We start from the raw sequence: 17,885 nt of genomic DNA, 5'->3' as shown, positions 1-17,885 counted from the left end.
TGAAGGATAAAACTCTCTTTTTCCATAGTTTATGGAATACGAGGGAATTTGAAAGGCTGGGGAAAGACAGCAGCCCATGGAACACAGACCACTACAGCAGCAGAGCTCAGAGGATGCTTGTATACTGCAGGGACTGATTCAGGGTTTGAATCAAGAATATATGAGCTCCAACTAGTGCTTCTCAATGAGGGTTCTGTTGGCACTTTTGGTGGCACAGTGTTTCGTTGTGATGGACCATAGGATGCTTTAGCATTCCTCATCCTTGCTTTCTAAATGTCATTAGCCTTTCTAGTCATTGTGATGACCAATAAATAACAGCCTCTACACTTATTTCTAAGGGTGGTACCACCTTGGTTGATAACTTCTGACTAAAAGAAGGCAGAGCAGAGCAGGGGATGCCACTGATGTTGATTTCTAGCACCCAAGAACAACATGTGAGCATTTGTCTGAAGAAAGAAATTGGGAGGCTTCCATGATAAGAGGTCCAGTAGAAATTGTAGACCTTGGGAATGAATATGCTAAACTAATGGCTCTCAACGAAGGGCCAGATCAGAACTTCAGAGGGCTGAGGCAGACATGTGTATTTTGGAAAAGGCTTCCAGGTGATTCTGATTCAGGTCCCTCCCTCAGTAAGATATGAGACTGAACACGAAGACAAGAAAAGCTGCCCCATAATGATGGCTCATACTCACGGCCTTATGATGAGGATACGGCTGGGGCAGCACATGCCGTGGAGCTGGGCTACAGGCAGAGCTCTTATTTTAGATGTGGCAGAAGAAGCCACATACAATATGAAGGCAGAAGAGCAAAGGTCACTGAGAGGCCATGTTTTGCCCTTCAGTGTTGCCAGGTCCTGCTGTGTGTACAAACACATTTAAGCCATGATGTTTACTGGCCAGGACACTCCTTTTCTCCCTTTCTCGTAAGTCTCCCTACATGAAATGTGCCTCATGGGAATGCTTAACACAGGGCTTAAGAAGGCCAATTTCAGAATCAGGCGTCTGCAGCTTCAAATATCAGCTCAATGTTTCACCAAGCATTGTGACTTTGGGCAAATTATTTAGCTTCTCTGATCTTCAGTATTGTTAATAAAATAGGCATTAAAATGTCTGCCTCACAAAAGTGTTGTAAAGATTAAAACCTTTAATTAAGCATTTGGCATGTGAGTGCTGAGATGACAGATGATGAGGATGATGATGGCGCTGGAGGTGGAGGTGGAGGTGATGATAAGGATGATGGTGGGGGTGGTGATGGTGATAGTGATAGTGGTGATTATGGTGATGTTGATAGTTGTGATGAAGATGATGATGGTGATAAGGATAATGGTGATGGTGGTGGTGATAGTGAGAGTGATAATGATGATAGTGATGGTGGTAGTAATGATGACGGTGATGGTGGTGGAGGTGGAGGTGATGATAAGGATGATGATGGTGGTGATGGTGATATGATGGTGATGATAGTGATGGTGGTGGTAATGATGATGGTGGTGATTGTGGTGGTGGTTGTGATGGTAATGGTGATGATGATGATAATGATGATGATGGCACTGGTCATCATGGTGTTGGTGGTAGTAGACTTTGGATCTGGAACTTGGACGTTGATCAGGATTTTGTCAGGTGACAAAGTAAAGAAAAAGACAACATAGAGAGCAAAGTGACACATGTTCTTTGTGATATGAGTGTGACAGGAAAATAATCTGGACAGAGTTTGGATTTTATTCCATCAGGAATAGGTTAGAGATTAAAGGTTTCTAAGGACAAAAGTATCAAGCTTATGTGTGTGTTTTAGAAATAATTACCTATCATCTATGTTTGCAGCGGGAATGAAGGAAAAAAGAATAAATGTGACTCGGGGCTCTTTTGTGTTCAGAAGCAGCAGGATTGGATATTGCCTGGAATGGGAGAGGAAAGGGTTGCAACAGTAAGGAGCAGGCATCAGAAGGAAAGAGAAGTTGGTGTGGACGTGCTGAGTCTGAACATGTAAGGCATGTGCATAGAGATGTTGAGTAGGCAGTTGGCTTGATACCCTGGAGCTGAAAATAAAAAATTGAGTGCTGTAAGCAAGCCCAAGGTAGTAGTTAAAAATGCAGGTATGGATAATAAATAGTATCAAGATAATATCGGGATTTTAAAATGTCAAGAAGAGGTGGAGTTTGAAGAGGAAGAGGCCAAAGTCCAACCCAAAGGAGTTGCCAACAGAAATTGCCTGGGAAAGAGGAGAAACTCCACTAAACAGAGCTGAGAAGCAGCAGAACAGTTGGAGAACCAGCAAAGAATTGTATTAGTGAGGGAAGGAGGGATGGAATTTCAATGGCGGGGAGGCGGTGATCACTCAGATGTTTTCCCCTGAAATCTCCTCCTCCCTTTGTGGTCTTGGCAAATGGTGGCACCACAAGTCCAGCTACTTAAGCCAGAGATCTGAGAGCAATCTCTTCTTCACACTCAAGCCTGATTACATCCACTGCTACATCTCTCCCAGGTTGACCTTGTTCTTTTCCTTGTCATTGTCTTAGCTCAGGCATTCACCATTTTCACCCAGTTCCACTGAAATATTCTCTAAATTGGTCTCTTTGCTTCCATTCTTTACCCCTCTCCCCACCTTGTATTCTTGACAATTAATTCTAAAATTAATCTTTTTAGAACACAGATCTAATCTTGACACCATCTTCCCTAACTCTCACCCATTACCCTTTAGACATTTCCAAAGGTCTTTCAAGATAAAGTATAAACTCTTCAGCAAAGCAATAAGCAAAGATCCTTATTGCTCAGGTCACTATGCATTTCTAAAACTTCATATCTTATCATATCCCACACCTTTTTAATTTCTAAAGAACTATACTGCATAGTTCCCCAAACTAACCCATACCCTCTCTTGCCTTTAGATGTAATGCCCTTCACCACCACACCCATGTTTACCTAGGTGATGCCTGCCCACTTATCCTTTGAGACAATTACTAGTACATGATCCCCTCCTATCACTAGTTATGGGCTCCCTGAGGTAAACAAACAAAGAAAAAAATTAAGAACAACCACTTTTCTATGTTATGTCTTCATTCAAAATTCCTTCCTTATTCAGAATCCCCTAACCCCATAACAACTCATGTCACATGACAAGCAATGGAGTGGTCCATTTTCAAGAGATGGAGAGGAAAAACCCTTAGTATTTGTCCTGTGGGGTTTCATCCAGTGACCTGACCTCTTTTTCCCCTGATATTTAGTGGTATGCAGCCCTATTAATAAATACCTGTATGGACCTCCTGGAAGATAGCTTTCCCAACATCTTGATTGCAAATGGATTAGGATCAGAATCCTAGTCAGCCTACCATCACTCTTTACACTAAAAATAATGCAGATTCCAGGTATATAGAAATTACATAGCAAGTAAGAATTCTGTAGCAAATAAGAGAAAAGTGAAGAATCTTAACTGTAAGTGTACACCAGTCACAATAATAAACAATATAAGGTAAAAGGAAACTTCAGATGCTATTAGACCACCCTAAGCATAAATAAATGTTAAAGCTCATTGTGAACGGGTGACCAAACATCCTGATTTGCCCAGGACCGGCCTCGTCTATGCTTGTTGCCCCAGCATAACTATGAATATCTTCTTCTTTTACTCTCATAAGTGTCTCAGTTTGGATTTTAAATTATATGGTCATCCTGATTATTAACCGTTGTAAAAGGCAGTGTCAAAGGGGGAGGAATTAAAAGTCAAACAGGTAAAGCAACTTATACACTTTGTTCCATTAAAATGGGCAGCTATTTCAGCACTTCTGCTTCCATTGAAGTGCTCTAATTTTTAGCCTTTTCTGGCATCCTCACTCCCAAATTCCCCTAATAGTTAATGGAAGTTCTTTAATACTTGTCACTGTCTTAGCACCTAACACTTTGAACTATAATTGTACATTTCCTGACCCTTCCATGGGGAGGCAGTGTTGCATAATGGTTAGGAGCATAGGGTTAAACCCAGAAAGACTTGATGAGCATAGTGTTTGGACAAACATGGACTCTAAGTCTAGACCACCTGGGTTCAGATCTCAGCCCTACCACGTACTTCCTGTATGTCCTTGAGTAAGCCACTTAACCTCTCTATGAATTCAGTTTCCTCATCTGGAAAAAGGGAGATAAAAATAGTATGTGTCACATAAGGTTGTTGTGCTCAGAACAGTGTTGGCCAGTTATTATTAAATGGCAATGAATGTAAAGTGCCCAGCACAATGCCTGCTGCTTAGTAAGTACTCAGTAAATGTTAAGTATCATAATTATTCGTCTTTATATAGACTCCAAAGGACCAACTAGGCACTCAAATACTGGTTTGCCTATCGATAAATGACATACTATAAATAGGTCCAGCAATATGAGAACTGAAAAAAAAGCCATATGCTTTAGCAGAAGTAAGGGCATTGGTGACTTTGGAAGTGCTATCTCAGGGCATCGTAAGAGCAGAAACTAAAAATTAATGAGCTGAGGGGTTTGATGGGAGATGAGAAAGCAAGTTTATAACTTCAGAAAAAGACCTGGAGCATAGACAGTTAGCTTCTCCTTCACTCCTTCCCCACCCCTCTTATCAGATAGAAGTGTCCGTGTCCCAAAAGAAAAAGTATGAAGAAAGTGTCTAGGAGAAGCTGCATCAGGTCCAGAGACTAAGGGCGTTGACACTGATAAGCAACACATGCGTTAGAAACGCACTAGAAATAAAGCAGATGGACTGAGTATGAAGGAGGTCAAGCCAGGATCTACTTTTAACTCTTTGGCCAATTTGTAAAAAAAAAAATATGAAGAGAAAGATCTGTGAGGAGCCCCTTGCATAATCCCAGATCTGGAAGTGAGTTTGCAGTTGAGTGGGACCTGACAGGGATGAGGATCATACCCCTGGAGCCCTGTTGCCATTGGGCATCAGCATCATGCAGAGGCAGCTGCTCTGCAGGGGTCAAAGGAGAAACCAAGCCACAAGAGATGCCTATGAAAACCTGGCACCTTCGTCACTGTGATCCTGCCCAGCGCTGCTGAGTCCTCCCGCTAGATCACGAGCCTCCAGGGAAATGGCAGAGTTTTGTGTTTAATTATGTGGATATCTAGGGATCAAGAATGAGGCCAGGTACAGCACAATGCGAACCTGAGGTAGAGGCCAGGTCATAAACAACCTCTACATATGGCAAGCTCGAATGATGTAACCATTTCCAAAACAAGCAAACAAACCTTGCAAAGATGAAGTTCCTTTGTGGAAATGACTGGGGTCGATTCCATTCCCCACTCTCCCCTAACTGATGGAACAAGAACATGAGCTTACTTTAGCCATCAAGACCAACTCCCTTTCACCAGATTAATTCCTTAGAGAAGTTTGTAGGTGTGAGATGATGCAAATGCGCGCGCGTGCGTGTGTGTGTGTGTGTGTGTGTGTGTATGTGTGTGTGTGCATGTAAACTATTTTGGAAGCAAATGCCAAGCCAAGTTATACGTTCTCACATTCTTAGCACCTTAAGATAAGTGATTAAACAAAATTTCTGAGGTGGAAGAATAATATATTTATGGACAGCATTTTCAGTAGCAAAAAAACGGGGGGTCAATTGTAGCACCATATGACTTCAATCAAGTTAAATAAAACAATAAATTTGTGAAACAGGAGATAAAATACAAAACGAGATGATGAGGGACCTAGAGCAGTTAAGGAAATATAAAATAATATGGGAAAATTTTAAGTTGCCAAAGAAGCATTAAAGAGCAGAACTGATAATGTGGAAAATGAAATAAATGATGCAGGCATGTTTAAGAAATTCTCATAATTTGAGGAGGAAAATGCAGTTAGAGGATAGTGATAAGTGAGAAAATGATAAATAATGAATGAAAAAATAGCTATCCAAAAGACCAGATAATTTTGCATTGCTAAAGTACAGTCTAGAAGAAACTTTCAAAGCTTTAATGGAAGAAAACTCTCTGACTTAAGAAAAATTTGAAAATGGAGATTGAGTAGGCTCATCAAGTGGTAATCTCAATTATTCATTAAAAGACACTAATACTTAGACATTTCCTGGTGAAAATCTTTAATTTAAAATACAAAAGAAGAACTTTATAAGTAGGAAGAAAACACATGGTACCTGCAAAGGCTCTAGACATTAAATGGTGAATTTTGATTGACACAATTAATCTTTTATGATGGATAAAATTTTTTGATGGACAAATTTTGATGGATTTATAAACTAAAATGTTATACCTAGCCAAGATATCACTTACACATTTAAAAAAAAAAAAACATTTTCAGATACATATGGATTCTTGAAAGGGGAGTAGGGATAATTTTCTTCAGAAAATTATCTCAAATGTGAATCAAAGTTTAAAAATATATATAATAATTATTACACAAAAGGAGTGGAAATGACCATTCGCTCGATTTAAGCAAATATATGTCTAAATAGTATTTTCAATAAATTTTGAAATAATATTTCATCAACAGATAAAAGCAGTCTGTCACGAGAAAGGAACAAGCTGAAAATAAGCTCTGGGGGGAAAAATACACTATTTCTGAATAGTACTTCAAATCCATTGGAAACAATGACCACCACATTGAATATAGCAAAAAAGTAGATTCAGTTCATCAGAAGACAGTTTGAGAAAATTCCTCAGAACTTAAGCTGAAAGGAAACAGTGATTAAAATTACAAGAAAAGAGGCCAGATGCGGTGGCTCACACCTGTAATCCCAGCACTTTGGAAGGCTGAGGTGGGCAGATCACCTAAGGTCAGGAGTTCAAGACCAGCCTGGGCAACATGTTGAGACCCCTCCTTCTCCACTAAATAATTAGCCAGGTGTGGTGGTGCATGCCTGCAGTTCCAGTTACTGGGGAGGCTGAGGCACAAGAATTGTTTGAACTTGGGAGGTGGAAGTTGCAGTGAGCCAAGATCACACCACTGCACTTCAGCCTGGGCAACAAGAGCAAGACCCTGCCTCAAATAAAATAATGAGAAAAGAGAAAAGTAATCCAAAGACTAGGTCCAGGATGTCCAATGTATATACACACAATAAGAATCCTGGGCACAGAGAACACTTACAAGAGATACAATAAAAAATAATGATAAAGAAAGATCATTTTCCTGAACTGCAGAAAGATTGGGGTCTTTATATTTGAAAGGTTTAGGTAAAATACTCAGCCTAATAAGTTTTTAAAAATGGTCTACAACTTGCACAGTCTTAGAAAATTTCTTAAAATATTACAATAGCAAAGTCTACATTCTTCCAACAAAGAAACAAAACAGGCTCCCCTCAACAAAGAAAGAAAGTGAGATTCAGATTGGCCTTAGCTTTTTTACTCTACAACATTAAATGTTCAAGAAAAGCTCAATAATTATAGGGTCTTAAGTGAAATGTGATTTTAAAATTCCTTAGCCAGGCTTTAAAATAATACACATTTTAAAACTGTATTACCTACTTACTGAAAAACATTACTTGAAAATATTGACATCAAAATGGAAAATATATATGAAAACATGTGTAAGAAAAAGACATGGCATAAAAGAAACAGAAGTAATGGTTCTAGAAAGGTTAAGAAGTCATAATGCCAACAATGAGACTTTATCAAAATATAAAATTGAAAGAATGGATTGTCAGCAGAGAAAATGAAAAATGTAAAATTTTTATGCAAGGTAGTAAAAATCACTCATATTACATTTACATATACAAGAAGATGCAGTTTATTCTTAGCTTCCAGATTCCTCTTTTCTTTCTTCCAGGTCCACCTCCTGGGTAGCAGGAGGGAGGGAAATCCATAAATTTTGAATCCAAGTTGTGATAATAGTCCATTGTGGTGATTTTTAAAAATCCCTTTAGGTAAAATGCTCAGTCTTTTAAATGTTGCCTTTGCCTCACCCATAGAATCTGGGTATTTGAAGGAGATGGATTTGTCTCTGCGAAGGAGTCCTTCGATTTTGGACCTTTGGAAAGTTGAAAGTTCTGTCACATCTTCAAGGAACAGAAAATTTCAATACTAGTGAAAGCAGGAAAAATATAGTTTTCAATTCACTTTATGAAGTTAGCATATATCTAATATTCATATCTACCAAAGATGACAACTTCATATGCAAAACTTCCCACCAACTTCTGAATAAAAACTTTAAATTTTAAATTAAATACATTTTGTCAAAAAAAAAAAAAAACTAACTATAGTAAAAGGGTAATATCCTAAGACCAAGTAAAATTTATCCTAGGAATGCAACAGGCCTTCAACATTGGGAAATGCTTAAGATAACTCCAAGTTTTTTGACTGCTGAAGATGAAAACCATATCTCAGCAGAATCTGAAAGACATCTCTGAATTAGCATTCAAGGATATAGGGGATATGAATCATAATTAATGAGGTTGATTTAATAAATATATTTTGAAACCTATACCCTACAGAGAATAAACTATCCTTTCAAATGCCCATGAAATATTTATTAGGTCACAAAGAAAGCCTCCATAATATCTCCTAAGGCACAATTTTTTCCAGTCCACATTATCTGCAATAAAAACCAGGAAATGAATAGCAAAGTCCACCAAAACTTCAGCTACCAAAAAAAAAAAAAGTACAGATTTGTATATTAACTTGTCATGAGAAAGACATGATAATGAATATAGAAATTAAAAACAAAAGTGAAAGAAATTGATTGTCTGGGACATAGGTTGGCAAACTATGGCGTGCAGCCTGTTTTTGTAAATAAAATTTTATTGTAGTACAGCCACACTCATTTTATTCATGTACTGTCAATAGCTGCTTTTGTGCTACAAAAAGCAGAGTTGAGTAGTTGCCACGGAGACCACATGGCCCCCAGAGCCTAAAATATTTACTGTCTGACCCTTGACAGAAAAAGCTTGCCCACCCCTGGACTAGGAAAACATTTGCAACCAAATATAAAATGGGCCAAGAATACTGATACCAGGGTCAGCTTCATGGGCCTGGGACTGTGCAGTCAGTCACCCAGGGCCTCTCATTTCGAAGGGCCTGGCCCTTGATCTTATGCTCTGTTCTTGCCATCTTGAATTTTGTAAGTTTTAAATGAGAGACCCTGCATTTCATTTTACCCTAGGTTCTGCAAATTCTGTAGCTTGTCCTAATTGATACAAAGAAAAATGAACTATAAATGTGAAAAATTATGGCTTATAGTTAAATACATCCAAATTAAAAGGATAATGAAATCAATTGATCCTTCCTCTGCCTACCCTCACTGCACAGTCTAATTACTTTGATGTGGGGACATTCTCTAGGGTAATTGGCTCCTGGAGAGCCAAACATGAACCCCTCACTTTTAGCATCTGTCCCTGTCTTTCTTTTCTTTTCATAATCCTCAGATAGCAAAGAGCTTTCTATCCCTCTGCTCTGTTGCCTAACCTAGGGCATGGATTTCTTCACCAAATGGCACAAGAGGAAATTAGGTCCTCTCTCTATTGTGATCTTAGTCTTCCAAGTTTGGTTCTTTAGCTGCAATAGGAATTTAGAAAATCTCTCTTTGACAAAGACTTCCTTCCAAACCTGTTGTCTTGCTGCAAAAATCATATTTTGAATTTAAAATGTTAACTTTCTCGCCCTTTTTGCATCACTGCTGGAAATAGAGAATCCCCCACTGCTCTAGTGTGGCCCCTGCCAGATGGATGTCTCACATGGACCAGGGTGTGCTGGGTCACTTTCCGTGCAAATACCAAACAGAAAATCACAATAAAAAATTCAAAATATCCCCATTATGTATGTAAAGATATTGTTAAAAATATTCATCGTAATTCTTTTATAATAGTGAAGAAGTGGAAGCAACCGAATGTACAAAAAGGAATTATACCTGTTATAAAGTTATACAAGTTATAAAGTGGAGAAAATGCACATGTTACTTACAAGTGATGCTGGGAAGGATTCGTGAATGAAATAAACATTTGTTCATGAGCATAATGGCATTAGGTAAAAAGAGCAGAGACCATATCTGTAAATATGCAAGGTGAAGATGCTCGGGGAAACATCTGAAAGTAGTCACTGCAGTGGGGCAATGGTTATATCTGAGTTGCGCGATGATGGGTGATTTTTATTTTCTTCCTTTTGTTTGTCTTTCCCTCCTCTCCACCCACCCCTCCCCCAAAATGTCTAAGAACAGACCTGCTGCTTTTGTGATACAGTATTTGTAAATCCTTTCCCTTGATGCCCTCATTCTGAGTCATTTCCTCCCCAGTGACATCATCCACAGCTACCCTCACTAAATGATGTTGACCCATCCCCTTTTGATCTTTCTGGGGGATGCAAAGTGGCTACTGTGCTTCATCTCTGTGAATCTGGCAAGTGTGAGAAATGGAGCCACAGCTGTGCATTTCAATTATGGGAAATACCTTTTGGCTTACTAACCCGTTGTCTGTATTCTTAACAATAGCACTTTTGTGTTGAATCTGCACCAAAAGTACCAATAGTTGATATTAGAAAATGTTTTCAGGGTTCTCCTGGTATGCATATGCGGTGTGTGTGTGTGTGTGTGTGTGTGTGTATGCGCACACGCGCCTGTTGAAAAAAGGCAGAGTGGAGTTGAAAGTAGTACATATTTTGCTGTAATATCTTTTTTATCATGATCTACAGAAGAGTACATTTTACATCTTGACACAGTACATACACAATACTTACATGTAACTGAACAAATGTTACATATATCATGCTTTTTGTTACTATATGCAGTATATTCTGGTATTTCTATTCTATTTTTTAATGTTGGCAATGTCCCAGGAAATTGCTTTCTCAAATCACTAGTAAGTTGCATTCTGAGGCTTAAAAATTATTGTTTCCATAGGCATCAGTTACATATACTATTGGGACATTCCATCACAAGTCAGTCAAGTGGCGCTGGGCATCCTGTACTGGGGTCTCTGTGACACAGACAGGAGCAGGGTGGGTGGCCCCAACTCAAAGTACAGTGCTCAGTGACTTGGTTTGGGTCTGTATTGGTGTCTAATGAAGTTGGAGTGAAGGCAAGAGTCAAGGTCAAGCTTTGTGAGCAAGAAGGAGGCATGGCTGTGACTCACATTAGTGATAGGAAAACAAGGCCTGAAGGCCTGGGCCAGGTTTAAGACTCCAGGCAGCCAGAGGACAGGGGGGCAAGGCTAGGAGAAAGGAGAGGAAGACATTGCCCTCAGATTACTGTTCAATTACTTCCAAGGGTCTAATACGTAAAGAGTAGAAGCAAAATAAGAACTCCAAATCTCATTTTAACTTGTTTTCTTAAGTGCAATATTTTCCCTGGAAGAAGCTGGGGAGGGAGCACAACAGCAAATGAACACAGGGTCTTTGACAGCAGAATTAAGTGTGGGTCCCAATTACATGTGCCTGAAGCTGCTGAACATATCTGTATCCTTTCAGGATTGGCAGGGGACCCAAGTGGGTCACTGAGGACATCAGTGACTTCAACCGGGTGGGGCTAAGGAAAAGTAGAAACTGACAGTTTTATAATTTCCATCCTTAGAGCTGCTCTGCCCTTCCAGGATTAAAAGACTCCTCGGTCATGGTTCCAACTGCAAACTTTCTTTTTCCCTTTTATTCTATTCTAATCTATGTGCAAAAGAAGGGAGGATAATTTAAACTCATTTGGCCAACTTGTTTCTTTCTGACTCTTGTTATATGTGTGGCTAATGGAAAGAGCCTGTGTTTTCTAAGGAGCTTAACCACAGGGAGGTTTGGAAACTTGCATAAACAGAAAAGAATGCACTTCAGAGAACAAGTCAGAATGAGATCTGGAGTTCTTATTTTGCTTCTGCTCTTTGCATATTAGACCCTTGGAAGCAACTGAACAATAATCTGAGGGCAATGCCAGGTTCCATGCCGAATCCTGCACTGGGAACACCCAGTGAGTGCAATGTCACAAAAATGTCTTGACTTCTTATCATGTTCCAAACATAAGAGAGAGCATAGAAAAAACAAAAATAAGTAAGACACTCTGGAACTGCTTTCAGCAGCAACCTTCTGGGACTAGTAGTGAAGACTGGTGGCTTTCCCGCCCCATGGTCTGCTGAGCCTTCTCCAAGGCCAAGTCAGATGATAGTTTGGGGGGGCATTGACTCTGGTTTTGAGTGGCCCCAAGTGTATTGAAACAATCTTCAAGCACAGAACTCTGTAAGACTGTCTTCAAGCACAATTCCTAGGAGGTTACTTGAATTCCAAATTCTGCTGAGATTTGTACAGTGAAACAGAGGCACAAAATCCCAAGAAGGGGCCTGGACCATGTGTACCATTTTGAGACCAAGATAGTAGTCTTCAGGAGCTAGAACTGCATTTGAGTTAGGGATTTAGGGGAGTCAAAATTAGGGGCCTTTACATCCACTGATTTCCAGGGCGTGGCACTGCAACTCTGTGACTACAGTTTGCCCAGCAGTTACATGTTAAAGACAATTCTGAAAAAAAAAAATCTACAACAGTGTACAGTGGAACATTTTCTAGTACTATTTATATTTAGGCTTAGAAGTTTTTATTTCTACCTTGCAGCTTTGGTAATAATGGCTGGGTGGGCATACTGTCTAAAGATGGTATCAGGATTCCATAGCTGGAGTTTAAAGTCATTAACTCACAAAGATACTGACATGATAAATGGCATGTTTACACATTGTAGGGTGGAAAGAAACTGGGATTGGATCCACTCTCTGCCATTATCCCTAGCCAACACCTGGTCGTGACCAGGAGTACACTGAGGTCTTCAGGATTGAGAGGAAGCCAAGGGTCTGAACTACCCTGAGTCAATTATTCTGGCAGAAGCCACTAGGGCAGTTTCCAAACCAGAAAATCAGTCACAAGGCCAAGTGCAAGTTAGACATGCATGTTTCAACATAAAGTCCAAACTGAGTCATAGACCCAGCAAATCTATCCCTATGGGAGAAGGGGGTAAGGTGGGGGCCTGGTTGAGGTCCCAGTGGTCAGGGATAGGAAGTCAGCTGGGATCAATGGGTGGTGGTGAGACAGGGGAGAGGACTGTGGCACCAGGCAGGTAAGCCTCCTGCCACTGGGGACTTGGGTTAAAGAAATATAAGCAGTACCCCCCAACATGCTCGCTGCCATGCTGAAACCATAAGCAGCAGACATAGGGTTCTTTCTTTTTCCAAGGAGTGGTTTGGTCTTGGGATAGGACAATGCCTGCATGTGTGGGTTAAGAAGGTTCAGAAATAAAAAGTAGAAGGAGTCCAAAGTGCAGATCGAGATAACCCTTTACTCCATTTTTCCTTTATAGCTGAGGCTCCTTGGAATTCCAGGGTAACCCAGAGAAGACAAACCCAGTTTGGTTCCTAGAATCTTAGAAGGTTGTTTTTACCTTTGATGCTTGAGGAAGCAGGCTTTGTACATCTTGAGTGTGGCTCAAAGGGTGTATAATTCGGGCAAGGCTTAAATAATTGTGTAAAGAATGATCACTTTTATATATGAAGTGACAAACCCCAGCAGTGACAGGATGGGAGGAGCAAGCCTGTCAATGCCTCCTTGCCTCCAGTTTTGTCTAGAGATCTCATTTTATTGTCTTCTTCAGAAAATTCAGCTTTTGCCTGTTAGCAAGACAGTTTTTGATGGATGTAAACTTTTCTCAACACCAAAGGATATATTTTGGATCTTCCCCTATATCTAGCATCAACAAATCAGGTGAACATCAAAATTATATAAATTTTATATCAGTCAGATAGAAGTATAGTGAAAATGACATGTTTTAAGAGAGTTGAAAGTGTGAATTATCATTGAGTGACTCTCTTTAATAATTAAAGGAATACAAACTAATCTGTGACTGTGAAATAGGGCCACTCCTGGAGAATAAAGAAATAGTAACCCAAAAAGGATTTACTTCAAACCCTTGCTCCTTAACAGGGAGTCAATAATAGTTTCCCAATTCTAGCTCAAGTTTCTATCTCACCAACACATTGCTTCTCCTCCCAGAATAATTTCCTTATTTTATTTAATTTTTTTTATTTCTGTGAGTACATAGTGGGTGTATATATTTATAGGGTACATGAGATGTTTTGATACAGGCATGCAATGTGAAATAAGCACACCACATAAAATTGGGTATCCATCCCCTCAATCATTTATCCTTTGCGTAACAACCAATCCAATTATACTTTTTAAGTTATGCTTATCTGTACAATTAAATTATTATTTAATATTATTGACTATGGTCACCCTGTTGTGCTATCAGATACTAGGTCTCATTCATTCTTTCTAATTTTGTTTGTACCCATTAACCATACTCCCAATATAAATTCCTCCCAGCAGAAATTCTTTACTGATGAGGAAATTGGACATGAGTAGTTTGGAGATTCCTCTCTAATCAGTGGACATCTTACCCTACCCCTCAGTAATCAGAATTTCAAAGACCAATTTTCCTGGTTGTATGGACCAAAACACAGCATTGCATTTCAGAAGTGGCCACTAATGGCCAGTCTTCAAGGAAATCTCTTGATTCTCATAAAGACCAAAATTGTCTTATAGCCAGTCATGTGGTGTATCTTCTGAGGCACCTGAACAGCATTGGGCGTCTCTGCCAGATCACCACCCAGGACCCCCAGGGCCAGAGGATCTATTCCATGGCTGAAGGATAGCAGCCTGGACCAGTCTATGTGACTTGAAGTACACAAGTGAATCCTGCCCACACAGGTCTTTATGAAAGATTTCTAAAGCTTTAAGCCCAGGGCTAGGATGTGCAGTTTTGGTGAGCTCATGGGAGACTCTAGCTGCCATTCAGCTCGGAAATCTATTAATGATCATGTGGGCCCAGTCACCAAGGAGCTAGCTATGCCCTAAAATCAGTGACCCATCTGGGAAGCCTTCTTAGTTCACATAAGTCACAGGAATTGGAGAGAGCCATCTGAGTCCCAAACCCAGGATGTTTATCCAAGCCAAGGTGGAATAGGTGAGGTCCATATGGCAAAAGATCCAGAGGTTTCCATGAGCAATAGAGGCTTTTCCTCTTCATGCTCTTCTTTTTTCATTCAATAAACAGATAGTGCGTGGGGGCAAATTTCTTTTAGACTGATTGCCACCCAGTATCAAGGGATGCTGGCAGAGAGTTGGACACAGTGGTCCTGAGAGCATAAGGAAGGGACAGTGAGACCTATCTGTGTTGGTCAAAAGCAACAGGGTGAGACCAAGCTGAGTCTTGAAGAGTTACTTGCCACTGTCGACAATGAGTATCCCAAGCAGAGGGAGTATGTATAAAGGCTGAGCGAGCAGAATTGACAAAGGGGTGCTTTAGACAGGAGGTGACCCTAGTATGCTCCTTCCAGATTCCTTCCCAATCTCCCCAGCTCCTCTTCTCTGCAGGCTCCATGGTGCTGCACCATGAAACTGCTTGCTCTTCCCCAACTTCAGTGTTTTACACCAAGGATGGTCTTTCTCAAAAACCCTTGCCTTCCTCACAAGTTTCTACCTGTCCTTCAACCAACCCCCTTCATAGCCTGCACAGGCACAAAGAATCGTTCCCTTTTCTTTTTTCCAAATGCACAGTCCTCACCTGCAGCACTTTCGTAACAGGTTACATGTTAATTCTTCTGTCTTCCTCACTTAACTCTGAGTTCTTGGGGGACAAGCACCATTTCTTAGCCATCTCTGCACTTTAGGCAGCTAGAGTAGTGCAGGGTGATGTTATTTTTTATAGTTAATAAGAAATATGAAATCCCCAGTAAAATCTTCCTACCTCTGGTTATGCCAAATATCATCTCAAATTAGCCAAAGTGGGGTTCAAGATGAGCACACGAAAACATAATTATAATGAATATTTCTTGTATGAGGAGACGGACCCAGAATTGAGTTATTGTTTTGACCCTTTTTTAGAGTGCCCATTATAAGATTCTAGAACAATCTGTGTTCTTCCAAAAAGAGCAAAGGAAAATATCATGAACACCCATGAACTCTCCACATAAAATGAGCAAATGTTAACTTATTTTCATATTTTTTTAAAGAAATAAGAGTGTGTGTGTGTGTGTGTGTGTGTGTGTGTGTGTGTGTGAATATATTCGCAGAAACTGTATACTGGTGAATTTATAACTTTTTTCTCTGACAGTGGAACAGTTGTTATTACTGTAAAAAATGCTTATGTACATTCCCTTGTTTGGATGGGAGAGTGTAAACCTAGAAACAGGGTTGCCAGTCATAGGAAATGCTTGTCCTCAGCCTCATGGGGCACTGCCAAATTGCTCTCTGAAGAAGTTGAGTTTCCACATCTACCAGCAATGTACACACTTTCCCACTTAGCCATATTCTCACCACACTTAGTATTGTTAGGCACTTTGATTTTTGCCTGTCAGAAAGACATGAAGTAGTATTTCACAATAGTTTAAATAAGTATTTATTTGTTTACTAGAGTAGTTGAATATTTTTTCACATGCTAATTTACCAACGTTCAAAAGATTGCCCGCTCTGATCCTCTGTCTATTTTTCTATTGTTTGCCTTTTTAATAATTATATGTATCAGTTATTTGCATATACTGGACAGTAATCTTTTGCCCTTTAAATTTGTTGCAAACACCTTCTCTTATTATTTTTTTCTCATCATTTGCTTATGAAGTCCTGTCATTCAGAAATTTAGATACTTCAGATAGTCAAAATTATCCTTTTCTTGAAAAGGATATACCTGCTTTAAGAAACCCTTTGCTAAACTTAGGACACAATAATCTTCTGTAATTCATCCAGTTCATCCAACAGATTTAAAGGTGTTTTTCCCATTACTTTTTTTTAATACATCTCAACTTTATTGGGTATGAGATTATGATCTGATTTATTTTTTCAGTTAATAACCCAATTGTCCCGGCATCATTTATTGAAGGATATATTCTCCCTCCCCTGTATGAATCACCACTTTCACTATACAGCCATGTATCACATAGGTTGGGGTTTGGGATCTCTGTTCTATCCCACTGACTCTTCTGTTATATCATGTATTATGTACATACGGTCATTATGGCTGGTAGAGCAAGCTCTCTTACCTTGTGCTTCCTTTTCAGAGTTGCTTTGACTGCTTTTAGACCTTTAATCTTTATCTTATTTTTAAAATCAGTTTTTACATTTCACAGAAAATCCTCTCAGATTTCTTCCTAGAATTGAAGTTTTAGATTAATTTGAGGAAAGCGAGACACCCTTTTGACACAGAGTATCTAGTGGCATGACCATAACATATTGTACTACTTTTGTTCAGGTCAGAGAGATATACTATTTCTGGATATGGGATAAAGAAAAATAAATTTTCCTCCTAGAAATGAAATACACCCAATCAGAATGAGAATTCTTGTGACTATCATTCCATGAAAAGGAAGGCAAAAAGTCCTCTTAAATATCTATAAAATAGTTTGAAACAAAGAAAAAAAGAGCAACAATAACTCTCTAGATGTTAAAGTTGTAAATGAGTAAATAAAAAATAAAAATCATCATAAATCAGTGGAAAATGTTTGCAGAACAAAACGTCAGAGCAGAAAGAACAAACTCTAACCTCAACGGTTATTAGAATGGCAAGCAGAAATGCAGAGCCCACCTGAAATGGAGCCTTAAGTGAAAGGAGGAGGCATCATAGCCACTGAAGAACGGGTTCAATAGAAAAAAATAGGAGCCGTTGCAACAAACTGAATATGAACACTATGGAAATATAAGCTGATTGAAGCAGCAGGAAATTGTACCTGTGAAACAGAAGTCAAACTTGGGAAATAAAGAAGCCCCTTTCCAAATCTAAAATCCTATGATTCCATATGTTCTAGGGAAACAGTTTCCCTCTTGTCTCTAAGAGGATTCCTTTTTCATATAATGCAAAGCTGTGTCATTTTTCTTCTTTCGTTTATTAATATGACTAAATTAGATTTTCTTAAATGTTCAACTATCACTACCTTCCTGAAATAAACTTCATCAATAAATTATTATTCTCTTGGATTCCGGCTGGATTCATTT

At 39.3% G+C, this 17,885-nt stretch overlaps 1 protein-coding gene across 5 annotated transcripts in view; it reads left to right on the top strand.

The window, feature by feature from the left end:
- ANTXR1 (ANTXR cell adhesion molecule 1) overlaps window positions 1-17,885 on the top strand; it is a 268,675-nt gene that overhangs the window by 9,097 nt on the left and 241,693 nt on the right. The gene's annotated exons all lie outside the window — the stretch shown is intronic.

This window comes from Callithrix jacchus, chromosome 14 (assembly GCF_049354715.1).
Source record: "Callithrix jacchus isolate 240 chromosome 14, calJac240_pri, whole genome shotgun sequence".
NCBI lineage: Eukaryota > Metazoa > Chordata > Mammalia > Primates > Cebidae > Callithrix > Callithrix jacchus.
Note: the sequence above shows the minus strand (reverse complement) of the source record. Positions and strands in the feature narration are given on the sequence as shown.